Source organism: Corapipo altera, unplaced genomic scaffold, assembly GCF_003945725.1.
Source record: "Corapipo altera isolate COAL_440 unplaced genomic scaffold, ASM394572v1 57, whole genome shotgun sequence".
In the NCBI taxonomy this organism is placed as follows: domain Eukaryota; kingdom Metazoa; phylum Chordata; class Aves; order Passeriformes; family Pipridae; genus Corapipo; species Corapipo altera.
The window spans coordinates 4,275,744-4,288,105 of NW_020884905.1; positions in this window are offsets into that span (position 1 = coordinate 4,275,744).

Genomic DNA, 12,362 nt, shown 5'->3' on the forward strand with positions numbered 1-12,362 from the left:
CTGATCATTTAGACATCTTAACAGAAAACTGTGTTGCTTCTGCTTTTGTACTGAAGCTATCTGTGAGGATCATAAGCCTATAAGCCAAGGACAACTTTCTCACCTAGCTCTTTCTCAGGTGAATCTCCTTTGCTTTATCTGGCCATACTCACCAGCTCTTCTCCACTAAACTGTCATGAGTCCTGAGCGGAGCACAAAGCGGGTTCAGTGAGGAGGGAAAAGAACTCATGCTCTCCTTGTAGAGGAGTTATGCTCACATGCTTTGGTTGTGATGTGGGCCTCTGCTGCACAGAAAGCTCCCTGCACCTGCACAGGAAAACAGGAACAGAGAAAAGAGAACTGAATGAGCTGGAAACACTGAAAGAGATGAGCAAAAATGTCAGAGATATAGGCTAAGAAATAGAGATAGGGATGGATGCATCCCAAAAACTGAATGGGACTGATGAGCCCTCAGTGCAATAGGAAGGTGAGAACACTATCGTTCCAACTAACAGACAGTGACTGACCATAGCCTGATCCCTATGAAAACTTTCTAAAACTTTTAGAGTTCATAGTATTTGCACATGTATTTTCAAATTCAGTCAAATGGCTTTTTGAGGAGAGAATAATATAGTGTGAAATTAGTCTCACTGTAATTCAGTTTTGATGGCACTTCTGAACCTTTGCTTTCCTTCTCCCTCTCTTCCTCAATATCCTCCTGGTCCAGTAAGACAATTCCCCCTCAATATCTGTTAACAAGAAAAGGCAGTTCATTTCATGACTTCTTGTTTCTGATTTAAACTCAATAGTTCCAAGGGGATAACAGTAACAATACCATTATCAATGGTTGATTCCTCTATGCTTGAACAGCATAGATGTCAGAGGGAAACCTATAAGAAGGTCTGCCATTGTTGGGAAAAAACAGATGGATGAAATATCTGAGTTGATGCTCTTTTCTTCTTTCCCTTCCAACAATTACCTAAGGCAGCTACTGAGACCTAACTACTAAGGATCCATGCAAATATCTCCTGTGCTTGTCTGATCAGTGATTCAATAGGCAAAGAGGGGCCTTTTTTCCATGCTCATCTTTGATTTCTGCACAGAACTATGCTAAGCTTGTGTTTCTCAGATGAAAGCAAGTGGTACAGTTTATGCTAAAATGACAAAACAATTTGAAAGCGAATGTGTATAACGGAGAGAAGAACTTAAGCACATGGTTGACATTATTACGTTTATTTCTCAGTGAGACCTGTCTTTTCATGACACTAATCAAAAAACTGGGTCACCTCACAATGGTAATTTCCTAGGAATCTTGAAATTCATGAGTCAATTTGATCCCTTTTTAGCTGAACATTCACTAAGCACAGTGAGGCTGGTGGAGCTCAGCTAGCTCATCAGACTTGTCATCGACTATATGTGAAGAGTTTATATCCTTAATGGGATCAAAGGTTTTATCAGTGATCCTTCGTAAATGTAAACAGATGAAATATTTCTCTATCAGCATTGATTCCACACCTGACATTCCTTCTGTTGATCAGTTAACGATTATTGTCCATTATAAAATCAGAGACAAGGAGGGTTTATTACTTTCTTAACAACCAAGAGCCATGCTAAAGAGCACTCCCCACTCTCCCCTTCTTTGAATCCATCTTGCAACAACTGAATATTAATAACATCATTTGCCATTGCCACGGACAGATTTAATACAATGCTAGTCTGGACATTATGAGGAACTTTTCAAAATATTGCATGGTTTTAAAATGCAGATCTCCCTTTAAAGTCAAATAGAAGTCAGTCAGCTAAAATCCTAGTCATCCTTCAGAAATTTAGAACTAGAAAGGTCTCCAGACAAGGATTTGTGAAATTAAAGCATCGGCAGGCAATGCCATGCACTTAGCCTTTTTTGTCAACACAAAATTATGCTCTTGTTTAGTGTCTTTTAGTGTTAACTCTGAATATTCCCCCGCAGACCTGTGCAATTGAGAATATTCTTGGGAATATGACACATTTCTGAAACATGCTACAGCTATCAATGAATTAAGGCTCATCACATTCTTCAGCTGTGGGATATTACCCTTGTTTGGCATAAGGACGAACAAGGTGATGGAAGTGATTTGCCTATAGTATTACAAAATTACAGCAATGAAGAAAAATAATCCCATTTCAGTGAATTATTTTTAGGGCGGCAGAAGCTTACCAAAAGAAACATTTCTAGAAATAAATTATACTGTAATAGGATGTAGTTAAATTATAATAAAAAAGAAAAATGTTTCAAACCCTATAAAAACAAAGGAAAAATATCTGAAGTCAGACAGAATTTTTCATTCAACCTCAAATGAAAGGTTTTCTTAGGAAATTTTGATTCAGCAAAAATAAAAAATGTATCGCTCTGAACTGCATAAATTACCTGCTGCTAGAGTGACCAAACCTGGAAACATGGCAAACAATATCAATTTAAAAAGAAGAAAGGACATTTCAACCTAGATAGAATCAGACCAGTTTCTCCGGGCAGAGCATGAGTAACTCAGTCAGGTTCACGCAAGTCAGTCAGAGCCACAAATGTAGAAGTGAGCCTCTGGGCTTAATATGCAAGAGTTGATCCCTTGTCCCTAAATCAGCATCAGCATTGACAGCTGGATCACCAGGAGTATGTCTGCACAGCACAGTGCAGACTGTGCAGGCTGGACAGAGATACCGCAAGAGCACTGACCCAGGACTGGGACGGTACCGGCTAAATCTCTCAGCTGACCAGGGGTAGCCTTATTCAGCTAGGCAGAGCAAGAGCCATCCAGAGACTGCAGACCTGCAGCAAAAGCCATTCAGAGATAGCTGGTGGCTCTCTGCACAGGAAGATGTTTTGCTGTCCAGACCTTTCCTGCAGAAATAACCAGTAATTCTTTGGGTGGTATTCTACACTTCATGAGTCCTGTCATCATTGGGCTGATGTACAGAAGAGAAAAACAAAGCATAAATCAAAATGAGGCTGAGATCAACATATTATTAGAGATGAGATTATCATCGTTAAATTTGAATTCAGAGGAAGTTAACACTCACCTCACAGAGCCAATGTAAAGAAACTAGCTCTCCCTGAAATCTCCAATAAAGATCTTCTACTGATGGCCTGACTGTACCAACACTTACTGCATGTACTGATGACTAATGCAGATAATATCTCTAAACACAGGGAGTGTTTCCCCATTTGATGAACAAATACGAACTATTGAAGGAAAAGGTCTCAGCACCGCAAACCCCTCAGAGCAGACTCTGCATTCTTCCTCAGGCACAGTACATCCTGATGGGTTTATGCATTAATAAGAATAAACAAGGAGAAAGGTTTCATGCTTCACCTTACCAGGTTGTTAATTGAATACATGTATCAACATTTCATCATTAACAAGTGTCCTTCTCATTCAATGCTTTGAAAGTAAAAGTCATAGCACAAAACCACTAAATGAACAATGTTTTTTCTCACTTCTGCCTTGCAGATACTAATATAAAATAATATAAATAAATAATAACATAAGTATATAACTGTCTTGCAATGCTCATGCTACACAACTCCACATGTGACCTGTTCCACTGAAACTATTGTATTTTTGCTTACAAGATGGGAAATTTGAATTACTACTTTGGGCACATTTTTGAAACAGTGAAACTTAATCAAGAGTTTCACTGGGGAATCTTTTTACTGAGAAGTCACTGGATATCAAAACCTGCCCTGATTTCTTTCCTCTCCCACTAAGTAGACTAACTTCTGAGGTACTGACACTCTTTCACTTGCTTTCCTTCTGACTCCATGTCTTTCCTATTCCAGCAAACTCACATCTAAGGGGAAGGCCGCTGCCATTTTTCTTGACTGCTATACAAGAAATGAACACCACTTTTACTCCCTCCTAAACCCATTTTCTGAGAAGGCATGCTTATCTAGCCACCTGCACTGGGAGGACTCCAGACTGCATACGCAGTGTATGGAAGTGACTGATGGGAGCACAGGTCACAAAAATGCTCCAGTGCATTTCTCTGTGAGGTTCATTACACTGCCATATTTCAGTGGCATGTTTGTGTTACAGTTATTCTGATTGCAAAAGTCTTAAGGGATAAGGATTATTTCATTACGCTCAAAAGTAGCTAAGGCTTTGATGAAGTCACTAGTCATATGCACTGCCTAGCTCTGATGAACATCTTTCAAGAAGAGTATCAAAAAGTTTGAAATTTTTCTCCTTCCTTAAAGGAGGAAAATATAGCTTCTATTGACACACTTTGGGATCATACTGTGTTTATGTGTAGTTATTAAAAATGCATCAGGAGCTAGCAACAATCTAGAAAAATATATATATTCAAAATATAACTCTCAGATGGTGGAAGTTATAACTAAATCAAGTATCCAGAAAGAGATAGATGAATTCTGTTTTGAAAAAAGGTGCATATTTTAAACATTGAAGAACAATAGTTTACCATGGTGTTCTATGTTATGATATCTTTGTCACTAAGCCATTTTTTTGTCAAAAACTAATCTTTTTTTTTTTCTTTTTTTTTCAGCAGACAGGCATCCAACCCATAAGTCATTTTGGTGGCCTTCTTTTTCCAGGGATACACTTTTTTATGCAGTTGTGCTACCTACAGTAAACCAGGTCTTCTGATAAACTCTGTGTCCACTGTGCATTCACACTGCAGTTGATCTTTGCATGGACTGACTGTAACGGCTATTTTGCTGGGAAAGGGCCAGACCACAGTGTCACCCTTTGTGACTGGACTGATTGGTCTTTACAGCTCTGTCTCAAGATCAGTCTCTCAGGCACAGTGAGTCAAGGCAGTACTGAGAACCAAAAAATTCTATAGACACTTCTAAATACAAAAGTCCAGCATGAGATAAGGGTCACACTATCTATTCACCTCTCAGACATTAGGTTATTCAAGGATTAATTTTCCTGACTTAAGTTGTTTAATGAGACACAATAAATTACAGAATCCAAGAAAAACAGGCAAAATTCCACACTGAGTAATAAAGGACCGAAGTTTCATTTGCAGAAGATTATGTTTTAACCTTACAGCAAATGTGTTTGTACGCACCTTTTTTCCAGTACTGCCTTTTCCATGGTATTATTCTTTCACTTTAACCTGTTCCTAAGCTAGGATGAAGTGTCCTTATGTGAGTCAGAAGCCATGAAGAACACTTATGTTTACGCAACTATGAAATTCCAGCCCAAACACAGGAGTCATCATTAGCAGGAATGCCAGAATCCCCCAGCAATGGCAGCCATGTATTTACCATGCTCCATATCAGAAAAGGTAATGGTTATAGCACCACTGTTCTGAGTGACAGCAAGGACAGTACGTATTTCGTCTCACATACCTTATACCACACAGTCACCTCCAAGAGAGATGTTTTTGGGGATGCAGTAATACAGGACACAAGCAGGGGAATAGGGTTACCCTGGATGGTCTACTCAGCAGCTGAAAGTGAGGGTCGTGTCTTGCAATGGCCAACGCATCTGTGCAAGTGCCACTAATGGCAAAAGAACAGTGCAGGTCAGTGCCTGACTATGGGACTGAAAATCTATGAACCTTTGTAATGCTCTAAGGAGTTCTCAGACAAACTCTTCCTCAATATGTGTCCCTGTGCTGGCTGGAGAACAGTTAGTTCTGAAGCATCAGTTCGCCCAAGTGGTAGAGCTGCACTGTGGAGTTGAGAGAAAAGCAGTGTAAGCCTGCATACAAGTAGTGCTCACAGACACACCAGAGCCAATTCCGACACAGAGGAGAAATGACAGAAAGACTAATATGGGCTGGAGAAGAAGTGTAGAAACTTCATAATATCTAATATGAAACTTGTAACCCTTGGCACTGCGAAGGAAGTGGGAGAGAAGTTGTCTGCAAGGCTAAGACTGCTGCAAATGAAAGAAGGTGTACCATTAGCAAAGTGATACCAGAATGTCAGTTTTGTAATGTAAGCTTTGAGTTCTAGGGACTTTCTATGTTTATTTCATTCAACTGTAATGTCCATGTCCCAAAAAATGAGGGGAAAAGTGCAATCTTGGGGGGAAAGCTAGGGAAAAGAACTTCTGCTTTTTCCGTTTTTTCCTCCCTCAGCTTGGTTTCCTCAGTTTTGTAATGTCCAGTGAGATCAGGAGGTACATGTGCATATCAAGAAAAGGTTGTGTCAAGGGTAAAAAATTTGATGAATTACCTAGTTACATACACTGAAACCTGCTAAATGAGGGAAGGAGTAAGATTAAGAGTGTCCTGATGAACAGAAAGATAGAGAGGTCATATAACATTCACAAAAGAGTGACAGTAATTTCATTAGAGCACTGGAAAAAATATGCTGAAAAACAAGTAGACTGTTAAGTGTACTCTATCCCTTTCACATCAGCACTGACCTCAATAAATTCTTGCAACTCAACATGACTGTTTCTTTTGTGAAGTATAGTCATCATCTCCTGACCCTTTCTTTAACAAATTTATTTTTGAAGTAGATAAAAAATACAAAGGTGTGCTTTCAAAAAGGCAAAATAAACACACTGCCAATTTGAGTACTGGAGACTTGATTGCTTCCTAGCTTAGTGTAAGGAAAGAATATGATTTACCAGGAAGTTGATAATGCCAGAAATGAACTCCTGGAGAAAAGTTTTCTTAAAAAAAGAAAAAAGTATGTGCATATGCAAATCAACATCTTTATATTTGCATGGCATTCCACTTCAGTTTAGCTAAACACGTGACAGTGAGCAAAATAGTCTTATCCATGGCTCATTGCTTTGAATATCAAGCTGTAAATCACTCAAGAACATTTCCTTTCCATATTTCTGTCACAAGATTTCCAATTCTTTGATTGAACTAGGGAAAAAATATTGCTAGAGAGGGCACATACACTTTTTCTTTTTTTTTCCCTACTTTCTCTTTCCCTTCTCTGCTGAAATCACAAAGTGTGGATATCACAAAAAACCCAAAAAACAAACAAACAAACAAAAAACAACAAAACAAATCAAAACAAACAAACAAAAAAAACCTACAGCCAAAAGAACAACAAACCAAAAAACCTAAAAGCAAGTAAGAATCATTAACAATTTTTTAATTTAAAACCTAAACTCCAGTTTCTCAAACCAGCAATTGGATTGGAAATTGGTTTATATTTAGACTGTAACCCCAATGTTATGTAACTTTATCTGTCCCTATTTACCCTAAGTTTTAGAAAACTTTCCATAATTAAATAAGCTACTTTGGCAAGACAAAAAAAATGAGTGAATAACCAAAATACATACATACACACGAGCTTGGTAGTGCCTAAGAAACTCACAGGTAACTATGACTTGTTTTTTCTGACACAGGAGCTACTTTTGTCCTCATAATGACACTGACCTTTCTGTGAAATTGTGTCTCACATAATCAGTATTTGGCTTTTTAGCCCATAGTGGCGACAGAGAATCTCAGAATTGCTACAGAAACACAAAACTAAGGTAATTTGGTTATTTTACCACACAATTCAATGGAAAACAATTAGCAGACAGACATATAACAGTTACTGACTAACACTCACAGACTTTTCTGTGCAGCTCACTTTCCATAGCTCAGTCATGGCCACACATGCAAGATAAAACTCACTTTCAGACAGGGCATGCCAGCTCTGTGCGTTTTGGCGACCACTGGTGAAACACACAGAATAGATGGGCCCAGAAGAAGCATTTACTGGAACTTCAGAGACATAAAGACGTTTGGAAGGCAGCTGTCAGATTTTTTTATGTGCGTGGGATGTCAGGAAAAACTGGGTTTGTGTCAGTCAAATTATCTTGTTCATCAGTCTTTTAGGAAATACACCGAGAAGCCTAAAACAAGATGTTGAAAGAGATGGTGTTACTTCTTCTGTGAAATGAGGGGTTGTTTTATGTAGCAAATCTGACAATGAATTTCCAACATGAAAGAATCCGCTTACTACATCTTAGCTACTTTACTTGATCCAAGGTTTTAGAATAACCTGAGAGTGTCAATCAGGAAGAAAACAATATAAAAAGACCTGATAAAAACTCAGAAGTTCTATCAGGCAAAGTCAAATGAAAGCAACCAGAAGGATCAACACATCAAGTTGGCTTTTTCTTTCTTCTCCCATCACCTACTGCAGCTCTTCCTCGAAACTGGTGGTTCTAATTTGACAAGTAAAAAAAAAAATAAAATAGAAATCACTGTTGACTTTCAGATCATTTCAGAAACATACAGTCCAGCTGCGTCCACATAGAAACCAATTAAGTAAAAAAAGAGCATCAGAAGGGTAACTTCCTTCTCTTGGACAAAGTAGGAAGGAGGTAGAGATGAAAGAATGCTCCTTTCACCAGCAAGCATCACACTTGTCAACCTAATTTTTACTTCTCTCTCTTAAGCCTGCTCATAAAAGAGCCATCCAGCCAAGGTATGAACATTTAAAAGGTGTATCATTCCTCTGCAGTAAGCAGTTTCATTCGTAGTAACATTTACATCTTTTCCTCCCAGTGTGAGCTGGCATCATATTTACCATGCAGGTACAAATAATGCTTACAGCAAATGAGAGACCCCAAACACAGAAAATGGAGAATGATAGTTTTGACAGATAAAAATGGAAAACTTCCACACAGGATATGATGAAGATGGAGATATTGATGTAACTTATGGCACTTACAATGACAACAGTCTCAATAAAAAGCTAAAAGTCTAAAGAAATAACAGCATGAATTTAATGATTTCTTGTTTAAATGCCCTGTTCTGCAACATGTCAGATAATAGAACAAAAGGGTAACTCCAGTAAACATATTTCCCAGTAGTCCTACCAAGTTCCATAACCACCCACTTATAAAAAGAAGTGATAACCAACATTTAGGCCACTCCTCATTTCAGCAAAACACTCTGGAGTTTATTAATATTTCCTGCCACCACCTAATTAGATTCTGTGCTTAAAAAGCTAGTTTCATCCGTATTAGTATAGAAAGAACACTTTAGGAAAGCTTTCCTGATGTGCATTTTCTCTTGGGTTCAGGAAAGAAGGAAACTTTATTTGTCATCATGTACTGATCTCACTGTTCCAAAAAGTATTTTCATACAAGGACAGAGAGGCACTCAGGGAAACTTGGTGAAATGAGACAACTTTTCAATTCTTGTAGTGTACTTCATCCACAGTGAAACAGTAATAAATACTCATCAAAGAATGCTCATTTGTGTTCACATCAACAGATAAAAACCAGCAGTTGCTTTTAACTACTACAGATCCCTGGGTGACTCTTCAGTTTATTTACAGTCTCTCATGCATGCACTTTCCTTGTATGTCTCACATCCAAAACTTCAAGCACGACATGAAAAAATAAAGACAAATGTGCTCTTCTTGCTGGGTCTAGTGTCCACCTATTCACATCAAACCTCACTTGCAATTGTCAGAGCAACTTTCAGAGCAAGGTGGGGGATGCTGGACTTGCGGTGGGACAGGAGCTCTCATGAATTGCTACTGGCAGCAAGCATGAAACAGGTAAGACCTTACTGGTGAGTTTAAACAGCTGGGATTCAGATATATTGTCACAGGATACTGGGAGGCTCCCTGGAAACAGCTTCCCTGTAAAGATTACAGCTAAGGACAACTTTTTTTCAAATACAGTAGTTCTACCACTTTTACAAAACACTTAAACTTTGATTCTTCAGGCCAAAGATTAATCTCTCTTCCAAGCTTTTTTTTGTATTTGTTGCCTTTAGGAAAGTAAAGCAAATGGCAATAAAAAGCACTTACTCAATTCAGTGATTCAGCCAGCAGGCCTTGGTCAATCTGAGTAAAGCCTCAACTAAGTTAACAGAGAAATCTTGGATCAGGGGCTTATACACTTGCTCTTGTTCTTAAATGGTATGTTTAATCTGCAACTTTCCTGTAATCTTCAGAATTATCTTAAATTGCCCATTAGAAAGGTTAATGTTTAAAAATTAAAATAACTATTAAATTCAAAAATCCACAAAAAAAAAATCCTTCATCGTTCATTGGATAATAATTTTAACAAGTAATTAAACCACCATAATGCCACCATAATTATTCTCTTGTATTATTCAGCCTATACTCTTCTTTCAGTCCTTTTGTGCTGATTAATGGTAATACAGTCTGTCATTCCCCTCATCTAATCCTTTTTTAATCTTTTTTTTTTTTTTACATATATCTTAACTTCCAAAATAAAGTATTATAAGAAAGAACTACTTAGTCTACTAATACAAAATAACCTTTTTCCTTTGAAAATTGCACCATTTGTATCTGCATACCTTGCAGAAAACCTAAAGTATAAAGTTTGGGAAAGCAGGTTTTCCAAGATCATAACATACCATTAGTTAAAAAAATAGTATACATGCCTATGAGTACCTTAACAGCTGTGCCCAGTTGCCAACCCATTTAAGGTTATACACAAAGAGAAACACAATCATGGTTTTTCACTTCACTGCAACCTTAAGAGTTTAGCTTTAAATGATTTCTGAGGAAAGGCTTCCTGTAGACTTTTCACTTAAGTAGTTGTAACTACAACTGCAAAACACTGTTGACTGGTGGACTCCAGAGACTTGTTCATTACCTGTCATTAAATGTTTTAAAGTTTGCATAATTGATCCAGCCAATAAGTCATCATTGATTTATAGGGGTCTGTGCTGAAGAGTTACTCATTAAAAATTCATAACACTGGTATGTGTCTTTACAATCCATTAGCTGTTTACGTACCCACAGTCCTAAGATTGATTGACCTTGGACTGAGATTCTCATGGACTCTGCTTTTTTTTTAAAAAAACTCTTTTTTTTCCATATTTTTTACATAAGCCCACAGTATAGAAAAGCAATACTTCAGTCTTCTCCCTTGACAGCTATACTTTGATTTTTCTCCTCTCCATCAAAATTGAAACTTTACTTGAAATAATGAATAAATAAAGCATACTCCATAAACAGCTTTCCACTATTATTTAAGCTTGCGAGCTGTGCTCTGTTAGTCTCCTTTCCCCACCATCAGATTCAAGTGTGTAAATGTTCTAAAAGGCTTTGAATGTTTTATGATGATTTCAGGGAATGATGGAGTAATAGCTGAAGAGCGAAGCTATTAGTTTTAATATTTATATTGAGTGCTCTGAAACATTAATGTGACAGGATGTAAGATCAGAGCAGCGGGACATATTTACTTCACAACCACTGCCACGTGGCAAAAATATTTATTTTCTGAAGCTCTGAGTCCAATCTTTTTTTTTTCCACAAAAATTTAAAGTTCAGATTGATCTACATATTAGCTTTTTCCGAACTTCGTATTTATTTTTTAGGAACTAAAGACTGATTACTCTTTTGGATATAACTTACTTCATTTAGGCAGAACTCAAGTATAATGATGTTGGTGTTGGCAGTGCACCTCAATCTCTGTACAGAAGTTTTCTAAAGCTGATATTAGTTTACCAATTCATCTCTCTCTCTCTGACTGCTGTGTATTCTTCCCATAGAGCACCTTAGAGAAAAGAAAAAGTCATTTGTTAATAAAGAAATGGGATGGGCTCCAGAGCAGAATCATCGTTAAAAGGTTGTTTCATATTGTCTTCCAATATTTCATGCATGAAGTAAGCCAACCCTGTAAATGTCCTAAGTCATTGTGCTTGGTTCTTCTGTTCAAACTAGCAAACATATTAAGGTAAGTGATCTTAATTACCAAGGGTCAAACAGTGCTCACCCCACTTGTGTGGTTCTCATGGTCTTCAGTGAACAAGTAAAGGAAGTAGGATGAGATCCCCAGGGAGAAATCTTCCTATCAGATTTGCAGAGTGGATCCAATATAAGTGGAACAAATGATGACTTACTGCTGCTACATTATGAAAATGTGATTTCTCCAGATGCCTCCACGTTGTGTGTAAGGACTCTACAGGCTGATACCACCACCAGGAAGCAGTTCACAGATCTCCAGCTAAAGAAACAGTTGGGTCTATTCAGTACATTTTAGCCAGATGTAATGAACGTGGCCTTCAACTACATCAAGCAGGCTTCCAAGAACAGCAGCACTGGGTAGAAAATGAAGCATGCTCCTTAGTGAGGCATAAGTAGGTGATTACCTGAAAAAGTGAGGTTACCGGCATACCATTACATTGTTCACCAGAGTCCTCTTTATGCACCCTACTATACAGTCATGGTGTGCAAGGGGCTTACAGGGACTGAAGAGCTGGGTTGGTGGGGTGTGGGGATGCAGAAATTCATGAACACTCCATTGCAAAGTTGACTAGAATGGTTTGTTATGTCCTTTCCCAACCTTGCCTTTCCAGAAAGACAAAAAGAGGTCCCTAAAGGTCTCAATTATCTCTCAAACATTTCATAGCTTAAATAACTTCTGACTTGGTGACCTCCTTTCCCAGCTATCTTCCAAACCATACCCACAACAGAAGCA